We start from the raw sequence: 13,076 nt of genomic DNA on the forward strand, positions 1-13,076 counted from the left end.
GTAATAAATTATCAATATGAATTATAAATTTGTACTCAAAAACTAGGTGGGATAGAAGCATAATTCTTGCACTGGGTGAATCAGCGGACTTTGGTGTACTTTGACTACGATTTACATAGCTCTTTGTATCTCCGTCGCGGAGACATGACGAGAGAAGAAATGGCTTAATTTTCGGAGTTTGAAAAATGAGAGGAGGACAGATTTCCACCCCTCAAACATGTTTTTGCAGAAACACTGTAATTTCGCTTAAATAGTATGAAATAGCAGTAATACTATGATTTGGCAGAAATACTACTTTTTAGCACAAATACTATTGTACAGAATGGTGTACGTCAGTTTAATGCTGGGTGGTGCTGCAATAGTAACTATCCTCGGTCAGAAGGAGAGGCTGACATCCAGGGATTAGATTACCACAGGTGGAGTTTATTGGCGGTCAGATGGATGGTACAGGGAGGCATGGCATACAGTAGGAGGATGTGGAGAGGTGATATGGTGTGGTTTCTATGATTAAGAACACTGGCAACAAATTCCTCCACTACAAATCAGTCTGATAACACTTCTTACAGGGTTCACGTTTACTAAGGCACTACCCAAAAGGCGCCACAAGAGGGCACTCCAACACAAGAGATGACCTATTTACACTGTAAACACCCCTTACTTAGCCACTACATACTACAGTGATATAACAGTATACAAATTCACACAAATACTATGATTTGGCAGAAATACTATGACTTAGTAGTAATACTATAACATAACAGTTCAATGTTCTTGCACAAATACCACAATATGGCAGAAATACTATGTTTTAGCATAAATACTGTGATTTGGTATAAATACTACGATTTGGCACACATACTATATTCTGCAGATACACTATAATATAACAGATATTCTACGACTTAGTAGTAATACTATAACATAACAGAATTATTAATTGGGCACAAATACCACAATTTGGCAAAAATACTATGATTGGGTACAAATACTATGATTTGGCAATAATACTGCATTTTAACACAACTACTGAGATTTGATTGAAATACTATGATTTTGAAGAAATACTATTACTCCATACAAATACGATGCTTTGGGACAAATACTATGTTTGGGTTCCAATACTATGATGTGCAACAAATACTATGATTTGGCAAAAGTACTATGATTTAGTACAAATACTATGATTTGGCAGAAATACTATGCCTTAGTAGTAATACTATAACATAAGAGATATACTATGGTTTTGCAGACAAACCAAGTTTTCTGCACAAATACCATGATTTGGAACAAATGCTATGATTTAGCAGAAATACTAAGATTGGGTACAAATACTATGATTTGGCAATAATACTGCGTTTTAACAACAACTACTGAGATTTGATTGAAATACTATGACTCCACACAAATACGATGCTTTGGCACAAATACTATGATTTGGCAGAAATACTATGACTTAGTAGTAATACTATAACATAACAGATTTCCTAAAAAAAACTATGAAATTGCAGTAATTCTATGACTTGGCAGAGATACTACGTTTTAGTACAAATACTATAACAACGCAGAAATACTATGACTTAGTAGTAATACTATAACATAACAGTTCAATGTTCTTGCACAAATGCCACAATATGGCAGAAATACTATGTTTTAGCACAAATACTGTGATTTGGTATAAATACTACGATTTAGCACAAATACTATATTCCGCAGATACACTATAACATAACAGATATTCTACAACTTAGTAGTAATACTATAACATAACAGAATTATTAATTGGGCACAAATACCACAATTTGGCAAAAATACTATGATTTGGCACAAATACAATGACATGGCAAAAATACTATGATTGGGTACAAATACTATGATTTGGCAATAATACTGCATTTTAACACAACTACTGAGATTTGATTGAAATACTATGATTTTGAAGAAATACTATTACTCCATACAAATACGATGCTTTGGGACAAATACTATGTTTTGGTTCCAATTCTATGATGTGCAACAAATACTATGATTTGGCACAAGTACTATGATTTAGTACAAATACTATGATTTGGCAGAAATACTATGCCTTAGTAGTAATACTATAACATAAGGGATATACTATGGTTTTGCAGACATACTATGTTTTTGCACAAATACCATGATTTGGCACAAATGCTATGATTTAGCAGAAATACTATGAATGGGTACAAATACTATGATTTTGCAATAATACTGCGTTTTAACAACAACTACTGGGATTTGATTGAAATACTATGATTTAGAAGAAATACTATGACTCCATACAAATACGATGCTTTGGCACAAATACTATGATTTGGCACAAGTACTATCATTTAGTACAAATAATGTGATTGGGCAGAAGTACTATGTTTCAGTACAAATACTATGATTTGGCAGGAATACTCTGATTTAGCAGAAATACTATGTTTTAACATAAATACTATCTTTTGGCAGAAATTCCTGCTAAAAAGGACTATTTCTGCTTTTTAGCAGAAATACTGTAATTTGGCATAAATACTATAATTTGGTATAAATACTGTGATTTGGCACATATAATATATTCAGCACATATACTATAACATAACAGAAATATTATGATTTGGCCCCAAAACCATGATTTTGCACAAATACCATGATTTGGCAAATATACTATGATTTTTCAAAAAATACTATGATTTAGCAGAAGTACTAAGATGTAGTAGAAGTACTTTGCTTTAGCAGAAATACTATGATTGAGGAGTAATACCTAAACATAGGAGAAATATTGATACACAGACACACATACACAGACAGTAAAGGGAACAGGAGCTGTGGAGAGTCTGGGCTTGGTATATGTAGGTCAGTTAAATTAGCTGCACCTGCTGTAGTAAGCCCTTACACACGCAGACACAGAGAGAGGTGTGAGTTTTCTTCAGTGTATTTCTGACATTCAGGATTCCACTCGAACAAATGGCCATAATTTCCTAACCGTAGAGGCTAGAACGGTCATTCAGACATTGTTTTGTTCAGAAGAGATGGGGGAATCTTCAGGTCTTCATAATTCAGAGATAAAACATAAATTATTAAAGATATATGACTTGTAATACACTGTAACTGAGTAGAGGCGAAGCAAAAACTGCCTTGACTTGCGCTCAAACAACCTTTGGTAACTCTAAATCTATATGGAGCATCAAAATCATTCTTTCACCGTAAGAAACAGCAGGCTTTGGTGAACAGTCATGGAAATTTTCAGGGCTCTGTGGAAATCCATCAAAAAGATATGATGAGAGGAAAAAGTGACTCATTTCCAGAATTTGAAATCTGATGAAATCTGAGCGAGGGACAAATTTCCTACCCTCAAACAAGTCTAACTCATCTCAGAACGGTAATAGGTGAGAAAGTAATTCTTGAATTGTGAGCATCAGGAGTGTCTGAAGATATACCGGGACAAGCCTCATGTCTTAACTTCGCTTCGTTAAGGAGATATGACAATTTGAAAATGCCTCTCATTAGAGAAATCCAGCGGTGATTTTGAACAAACCCTCCATTGAGTTTATATGGAGAGTTTTCTGACTTTGTGTTACTCTGAGGAGATTTGCAAAATAACTATGAGTCCCACAACAATGATAGTGACATTTTCTGAAAGCTAGCAAAAATACCTACGTTTTGGTGTATAATCTGTGGGGCTTGAGTGGAAATTGAGCGAGTAGCAAGAAGTTGTTTGGACATGAAGAGAAAATTCAAACAGTTTCACTGTCCCCTCTGAGTTAATTGCATAGCAACCATAGCAACGCATGTATTTTCTGAAAAATCACAATTTTGCAACTGAAGACTTAAAGAGAGATAAGATGAAAACAGTAGAAGATCTGAAAAAGCTGAATCATACAGGAATAGCCCAATCATTTGAGAACGTTTTAAAGTTTGAATGGAGTTTCTAGGTGAAAGTATGAGGCAGTAGTTAAGTTTCAAAGACAAGAAAGTTTTAGCAGAATTGTGGAAGTTTCCCATTCATTTCAATGGGACAAATTAAAGGAAAAAAGTGTAATATTTTAAAAAGTATAATAGTAATAAACACCAAAAGTCATAGCCGGCATAAGCAGAAAGAGCAGAACAGTTTAGAGTTTGAACGGTGAAAATAGCACAAAAATTGTGGAAGTAGATCCACGGCGAAAAGTGTACGGAAACACCCGGAATAATAAAGAATAAAGAGAAACAGGAACTCAATAGTGTGGATGCCTATTAAGGCATCCACACAACTAGAAAAATTTGCATTTCCTGCGAAAATGCAGTGTGGATGCTTAAAGCTGAAGCTGTATGCAAAAAGTAGCTGAAAAAGCTGAAAAGTTGCAGAAATTGTAAAAACTTTGCAGAAGCAAAAGAAGTTTGCTAAAATGGAATAACTTAGCAGAACTGCAATATCTTAGAGGAAACATAATACTTGGCAGAAATACAATAGCATAGCAGAATTTAGCAGAAATATTGTAACTTACCAGAAACATGATAACTTCTCAAAAATACAAGAATTTAGGAGAAATAGTATAAGATAACAGAAAGAATATATTTAGCCAAAAATACTTAAACATTACAGAAACACTATGATTTAGAAAAATAGTACAACAGAGCAGAAATATTGTGATTTACCAGAGACACTGTGATGAACTATGAATATTGTAATTTTAAATTAAGACTATGTTTTAGCACAAATATTATAATTTGGCAGAAATACTATAATTTAGCAGAAATACTATATTAAGCACAAATCCTATAAAAAGCAGAAATGGTATGATTAAGCATAAATACTACATTTAGTAGAAATACTTTGTTTTAGCACAAATCCTATGAAAAGCAGAAATACTATATTAAGCACAAATCCTATAAAAGCAGAAATAGTATATTAAGCACAAATCTTATAAAATAGCAGAAATAGTGTGATTTAGCACAATAGTAATAAGTTAAAAAGAAAAATTGGAAAATCAAAATGGACAGCTGAAAAAATGCTGAACATGCTGAGGTTCCCTCAAATATACTTGTTAAATGACAAAAATCAGCAAAAAAATTTATGACTGCCACACAATTACAAATATGTACACATGAGGAAACACACATGCACAGAGAGACACACACACAAGATCCAATTCAGTCAACCAGTCTAAATATATTGAATTTGAATCTTACAATGGGATCATCCCATTAAAAGGCTTTCTCTCTCTCTCTGTCTCACACACACACACACACACACACACACACACACACACAGGGAGAGAGAAGTAAGTTTCTAGGTCAGCCTGGGAGCTGGTGAATTTGAATCCACCAATCAGAGAGGCTGTGCACTTTTCCCCACCAAAACAGGTGCATCTGTTTACACACGCAGCAGCACAGAGAGACACTGGATTTTTGCAGTCTATTTCTCATAGTGACGACTCCCCTCAAACAAATGACCGTAATTTCCTAACTGTAGGGGCTAGAACGGTCATTCTTACACCGTTTTGTTCAGAAGAGATGGGAGAATCTTCAAGTGTTGACAATTTAATATTAAAATATGAATTTTTAGAGATATATGACATGGATGACTTGTTGACTTAGAAGCCACGAATTCCCCAATATGCAAATTTGAATGCCTGAGACCACATATGTGATTGGCTGCCTGGGAAGCCGTGCAGGCCCTGATTTGTGGATTTGAATTCCTCAGCCCTCAGATATGATTGGCTGGCTTAGAAGCCACGAAGGCCCCAATATGCAAATTTGAATGCCTCAGGACACTTATTTGATTGGCTGGGAAACTGTGCAGGCCCTGATTTGAAAATTTGAATGTCTCAGTCCTCACAGAGGATTGGCTGCCTGGGGACCTGGCAGAAATATATAGAAATACTATTATTAAGCATAAATACTACATTTAGTAGAAATACTATGTTTTAGCACAAATATTATAAAAAGGAGAAAAACTATAATTTAGCAGAAATACTATATTAAGCACAAATCCTATGAAAAGCAGAAATAGTATAATTTAGCAGAAATACTGTATTTAGCACAAGTACCGAAAAGTACCAGAAATACTATGATTTAGCAGAATAGTAATAACTTATTGAAACACAAATGCACAGAGGGACACACAAACACAGGCTCTAATCCAGTCAACCAGTCTAACTATGTTCAATTTAAATCCTACAATGACATGCTGTCAAATAAGGGCAGGGTCCTCTCTCTCCCACTAAACACACACACACACACACACGCACACACACACACACACACACACACACACACACACACACACACACACACACACAGGGAGAGAGGACTAAGTTTCTAGGTCAGCCTGGGAGCTGCTGAATTTGAATCCACCAATCAGAGAGGCTGTTTACGTTTTCCCGCCAAAACAGGTGCATCTTTTTACACACGCAGCACAGAGACATAGACCTGCTTCTTTCAGTTTATTTCACATAGTGAGGATTCCCCTCAAACAAATGACCATAATTTCCTAACCATAGGGGCTAGAGCGGTCATTCTTACACCGTTTTGTTCAGAAGAGATGGGGGAATCTTCAAGTGTTGACAATTTATCATTAAAATATGAATTTTTAGAGATATATGACATGGATGACTTGTTGACTTAGAAGCCACGAATTCCCCAATATGCAAATTTGAATACCTGGAGCCCACATACATGATTGGCTGGCTGGGAAGCTGTGCAGGCCCTGATTTGTGGATTTGAATTCCTCAGCCCTCAGATATGATTGGCTGGCTTAGAAGCCATGAAGGCCCCAATATGCAAATTTGAATGCCTCAGGACACATATATGATTGGCTGGGAAGCCGTGCAGGCCCTGATTTGAAAATTTGAATTTCTCAGTCCTCACAGAGGATTGGCTGCCTGGGGACCTGGCAGAAATATATAGAAATACTATGATTAAGCATAAATACTACATTTAGTAGAAATACTATGTTTTAGCACAAATACTATAAAAAGCAGAAATACTATAATTTAGCAGAAATACTATATTAAGCACAAATCCTATAAAAAGCAGAAATAGGATGATTAAGCATAAACACTACATTTAGTAGAAATACTATGTTTGAGCAAAAATCCTATAAAAAGCAGAAATACTATATTAGGCACAAATCCCATAAAAAGCAGAAATAGTATGATTAAGCATAAATACTACATTTAGTAGAAATACTATGTTGTAGCACAAATAGTATAAAAAGCAGAAATATTGTAATTTAGCAGAAATACTATATTAGGCACAAATCTTATAAAATAGCAGAAATAGTATTATTTAGCACAATAGTAATAAGTTAAACAGAAAAATTGGAAAAGCAAAATGGACAGCTGAAAAAATGCTGAACATGCTGAGGGTCCCTCAAATATACTTGTTAAATGAAAAAATCAGCAAAAAAATGCACAGGGAGAGAGAAGTAAGTTTCTAGGTCAGCCTGGGAGCTGCTGAATTTGAATCCACCAATCAGAGAGCCTGTGTACTTTTTCCCGCCAAAACATGTGCCTCTTTTTACACACGCAGCACAGAGAGGCACAGGATTATTGCAGCCTATTTCTCATAGTGAGGACTCCCCTCAAACAAATGAAAATAATTTCCTAACCGTAGGGGCTAGAGCGGTCATTCTTACACCGTTTTGTTCAGAAGAGATGGGGGAATCTTCCAGTGTTTACAATTTATCATTAAAATATGAATTATTAAAGATATTTGACTTCTAATGCACCATAACTGAGTAGAGCGAAGCAAAAACTGCCTTGACTTGCCCTCAAACAACGCTTTCTAACTCTAAATCTATTTGGAGTATCGATATCATTCTTTCACCGTAAGAGACAGCAGGCTTTGGTGAACAATCATGGAAATTTTCAGGTCTCTGTGGAAATCCAACAAAAAGTTATGACGAGAGAAAAAAGTGGTTCATTTCCACAGTTTGAAATCTGAAGAAATCTGAGCGAAGGACAAATTTCCTACCCTCAAACAAGTCCAACTCATTTCAGAACGGTAATAGGTGAGAAAATAATTCTTGAATTGTGAGCGTCACGAGTGTCTGAAGATATACCGGGACAAGCCTCATGTCTTAACTTTGCTTCGTTAAGGAGATATGACGATTCGAATATGCCTCTCATTACAGAAATGCAGCGGTGATTTTGAACAAACTCTCCATTGACTTTATATGGAGAGTTTTCTGACCTTGTGTTAGTCTGAGGAGATTTGCCAAAATTCTATAAATCCCACAACAATGATGGTGACATTTTCTGAAAGCCAGCAAAAATACCTACGTTTTGATGTATAATTTGTGGAAGTTGAGTGAAAATTGAGCAAGTAGCAGGAAGTTGTTCGGACATGAAGTGAAAATTGCAAAAGCTTCAGTGGCACACTGGAAGCCAAGAGCATAGCAACCATAACAACACATGTATTTTGTGAAAAATCACAATTTTGCAACTCAAAACTTTAAGAGGCATAAAAGTAAAACAGTAAAAGATTTGAAAAAGCTGAATCATACCTGAATAGCCCAATAATTTGTGAACATTTTAAAATTTGAATGGTTGTTCTAGGTGAAAGTATGAGGAAGTAGTTAAGTTTCAAAAACAAGCAAATTTTAGCAGAATTGCTGAAGTTTCCCATTCATTTCAATGGGACAAATTAAAGGAAAAAAGCTTAATATTTTAAAAAGTATAATAGCAAAAAAATAGCAAAAGTCATAGCCGGAAAGAGCAAAAATAGCAGAATAGTTTAAAATTTGAACGGTGAAAATCGGCTGAAAATTGTGGAAGTAGTTCTACGGCGAAAAGTGTACGGAAGCAACTTGAAGAATAATAATAACTAGAAAAATTTGCATTTCCTGCGAAAATGCAGTGTGGATGCTTTAAAGCTGAAGCTGTATGCAAAAAGTAGCTGAAAAAGCTGAAAAGTTGCAGAAATTGTAAAAACTTTGCAGAAGCAAAAGAAGTTTGCTAAAATGGAATAACTTAGCAGAACTGCAATATCTTAGAGGAAACATAATACTTGGCAGAAATACAATAGCATAGCAGAATTTAGCAGAAATATTGTAACTTACCAGAAACATGATAACTTCTCAAAAATACAAGAATTTAGGAGAAATAGTATAAGATAACAGAAAGAATATATTTAGCCAAAAATACTTAAACATTACAGAAACACTATGATTTAGAAAAATAGTACAACAGAGCAGAAATATTGTGATTTACCAGAGACACTGTGATGAACTATGAATATTGTAATTTTAAATTGAGACTATGTTTTAGCACAAATATTATAATTTGGCAGAAATACTATAATTTAGCAGAAATACTATATTAAGCACAAATCCTATAAAAAGCAGAAATGGTATGATTAAGCACAAAAACTACATTTAGTAGAAATACTTTGTTTTAGCACAAATCCCATAAAAAGCAGAAATACTGTACTATGATTTAGTAGAAAAACTATAATTAATCAGAAATCCTAAATTTAGCAGAAATACTATATTAAGCACAAATACTATGAAAAGCAGAAATAGTATGATTAAGCATAAATACTACATTTAGAAGAAATACTATATTAAGCACAAATCCTATAAAAGCAGAAATAGTATATTAAGCACAAATCCTATAAAATAGCAGAAATAGTTTGATTTAGCACAATAGTAATAAGTTAAACAGAAAAATTGGAAAAGCAAAATGGACAGCTGAAAAAATGCTGAACATGCTGAGGGTCCCTCAAATATACTTGTTAAATGACAAAAATCTGCAAAAAAATTAATTACAGCCACACAATCACAAATATGTAGACATGAGGAAACACACATGCACAGAGAGACCCACACACAAGATCCAATTCAGTCAGCCAGTCTAAATATATTGAATTTAAATCTTAGAATGAGATCATCCCATTAAAAGCCTTTCTCTCTCTCTCTCTCTCTCTCTCTCTCTCTGTCACACACACACACACACACACAGGGAGAGAGAAGTAAGTTTCTAGGTCAGCCTGGGAGCTGGTGAATTTGAATCCACCAATCAGAGAGGCTGTGCACTTTTCCCCACCAAAACAGGTGCATCTGTTTACACACGCAGCAGCACAGAGAGACACAGGATTTTTGCAGTCTATTTCTCATAGTGACGACTCCCCTCAAACAAATGACCGTAATTTCCTAACCGTAGGGGCTAGAACGGTCATTCTTACACCGTTTTGTTCAGAAGAGATGGGGGAATCTTCAAGTGTTGACAATTTAATATTAAAATATGAATTTTTAGAGATATATGACATGGATGACTTGTTGACTTAGAAGCCACGAATTCCCCAATATGCAAATTTGAATGCCTGAGACCACATATGTGATTGGCTGGCTGGGAAGCCGTGCAGGCCCTGATTTGTGGGTTTGAATTCCTCAGCCCTCGGATATGATTGGCTGGCTTAGAAGCCACGAAGGCCCCAATATGCAAATTTGAATGCCTCAGGACACTTATTTGATTGGCTGGGAAACTGTGCAGGCCCTGATTTGAAAATTTGAATGTCTCAGTCCTCACAGAGGATTGGCTGCCTGGGGACCTGGCAGAAATATATAGAAATACTATTATTAAGCATAAATACTACATTTAGTAGAAATACTATGTTTTAGCACAAATATTATAAAAAGAAGAAAAACTATAATTTAGCAGAAATACTATATTAAGCACAAATCCTATAAAAAGCAGAAATACTATAATTTAGAACAAATAGTATAAAAAGCAGAAATACTATAATTTAGCAGAAATACTATGTTAAGCACAAATCCTATAAAAAGCAGAAATAGTATAATTTAGCAGAAATACTATGTTAGGAACAAATCCTATAAAAAGCAGAAATACTATAATTTAGCAGAAATACTGTATTTAGCACAAGTACCGAAAAGTACCAGAAATACTATGATTTAGCAGAATAGTAATAACTTATTGAAACACAAATGCACAGAGGGACACACAAACACAGGCTCTAATCCAGTCAACCAGTCTAACTATGTTCAATTTAAATCCTACAATGATATGCTGTCAAATAAGGGCAGGGTCCTCTCTCTCCCACTAAACACACACACACACACACACACACACACACACACACACACACACACACACACACACACACACACACACACACACACACACACACACACACACACACAGGGAGAGAGGACTAAGTTTCTAGGTCAGCCTGGGAGCTGCTGAATTTGAATCCACCAATCAGAGAGGCTGTTTACGTTTTCCCGCCAAAACAGGTGCATCTTTTTACACACGCAGCACAGAGACATAGACCTGCTTCTTTCAGTTTATTTCACATAGTGAGGATTCCCCTCAAACAAATGACCATAATTTCCTAACCATAGGGGCTAGAGCGGTCATTCTTACACCGTTTTGTTCAGAAGAGATGGGGGAATCTTCAAGTGTTGACAATTTATCATTAAAATATGAATTTTTAGAGATATATGACATGGATGACTTGTTGACTTAGAAGCCACGAATTCCCCAATATGCAAATTTGAATACCTGGAGCCCACATACATGATTGGCTGGCTGGGAAGCTGTGCAGGCCCTGATTTGTGGATTTGAATTCCTCAGCCCTCAGATATGATTGGCTGGCTTAGAAGCCATGAAGGCCCCAATATGCAAATTTGAATGCCTCAGGACACATATATGATTGGCTGGGAAGCCGTGCAGGCCCTGATTTGAAAATTTGAATTTCTCAGTCCTCACAGAGGATTGGCTGCCTGGGGACCTGGCAGATATATATAGAAATACTATGATTAAGCATAAATACTACATTTAGTAGAAATACTATGTTTTAGCACAAATACTATAAAAAGCAGAAATATTATAATTTAGCACAAATAGTATAAAAAGCAGAAATATTATAATTTAGCACAAATAGTATAAAAAGCAGAAATACTACATTTAGTAGAAATACTATGTTTTAGCACAAATAGTATAATAAAGCAGAAATAATATAATTTAGCAGAAATACTGTATTTAGCACAAGTACCGAAAAGTACCAGAAATACTATGATTTAGCAGAATAGCAATAACTTACAAAATTACAAATATGGAGGCATATTGAAACAGAAATGCAGAGAGGGACACACAAACAAAAGGCTCTAATCCAGTCAATCAGTCTAACTATATTCAATTTAAATCCTACAATGACATGCTGCCAAATAAGGGTAGGGTTCTCTCTCTCCCACTAAACAAACACACACACACACACACACACACACACACACACACACACACACACACACAGGGAGAGAGGACTAAGTTTCTAGGTCAGCCTGGGAGCTGCTGAATTTGAATCCACCAATCAGAGAGGCTGTTTACGTTTTCCCGCCAAAACAGGTGCATCTTTTTACACACGCAGCACAGAGACATAGACCTGCTTCTTTCAGTTTATTTCACATAGTGAGGATTCCCCTCAAACAAATGACCATAATTTCCTAACCATAGGGGCTAGAGCGGTCATTCTTACACCGTTTTGTTCAGAAGAGATGGGGGAATCTTCAAGTGTTGACAATTTATCATTAAAATATGAATTTTTAGAGATATATGACATGGATGACTTGTTGACTTAGAAGCCACGAATTCCCCAATATGCAAATTTGAATACCTGGAGCCCACATACATGATTGGCTGGCTGGGAAGCTGTGCAGGCCCTGATTTGTGGATTTGAATTCCTCAGCCCTCAGATATGATTGGCTGGCTTAGAAGCCATGAAGGCCCCAATATGCAAATTTGAATGCCTCAGGACACATATATGATTGGCTGGGAAGCCGTGCAGGCCCTGATTTGAAAATTTGAATTTCTCAGTCCTCACAGAGGATTGGCTGCCTGGGGACCTGGCAGAAATATATAGAAATACTATGATTAAGCATAAATACTATAAAAAGCAGAAATACTATAATTTAGCAGAAATACTATATTAAGCACAAATCCTATAAAAAGCAGAAATAGGATGATTAAGCATAAACACTACATTTAGTAGAAATACTATGTTTGAGCAAAAATCCTATAAAAAGCAGAAATACTATATTAGGCACAAATCCCATAAAAAGCAGAAATAGTATG

Source organism: Astatotilapia calliptera, chromosome 23 (genome assembly GCF_964374335.1).
Source record: "Astatotilapia calliptera chromosome 23, fAstCal68.1, whole genome shotgun sequence".
Taxonomy (NCBI): domain Eukaryota; kingdom Metazoa; phylum Chordata; class Actinopteri; order Cichliformes; family Cichlidae; genus Astatotilapia; species Astatotilapia calliptera.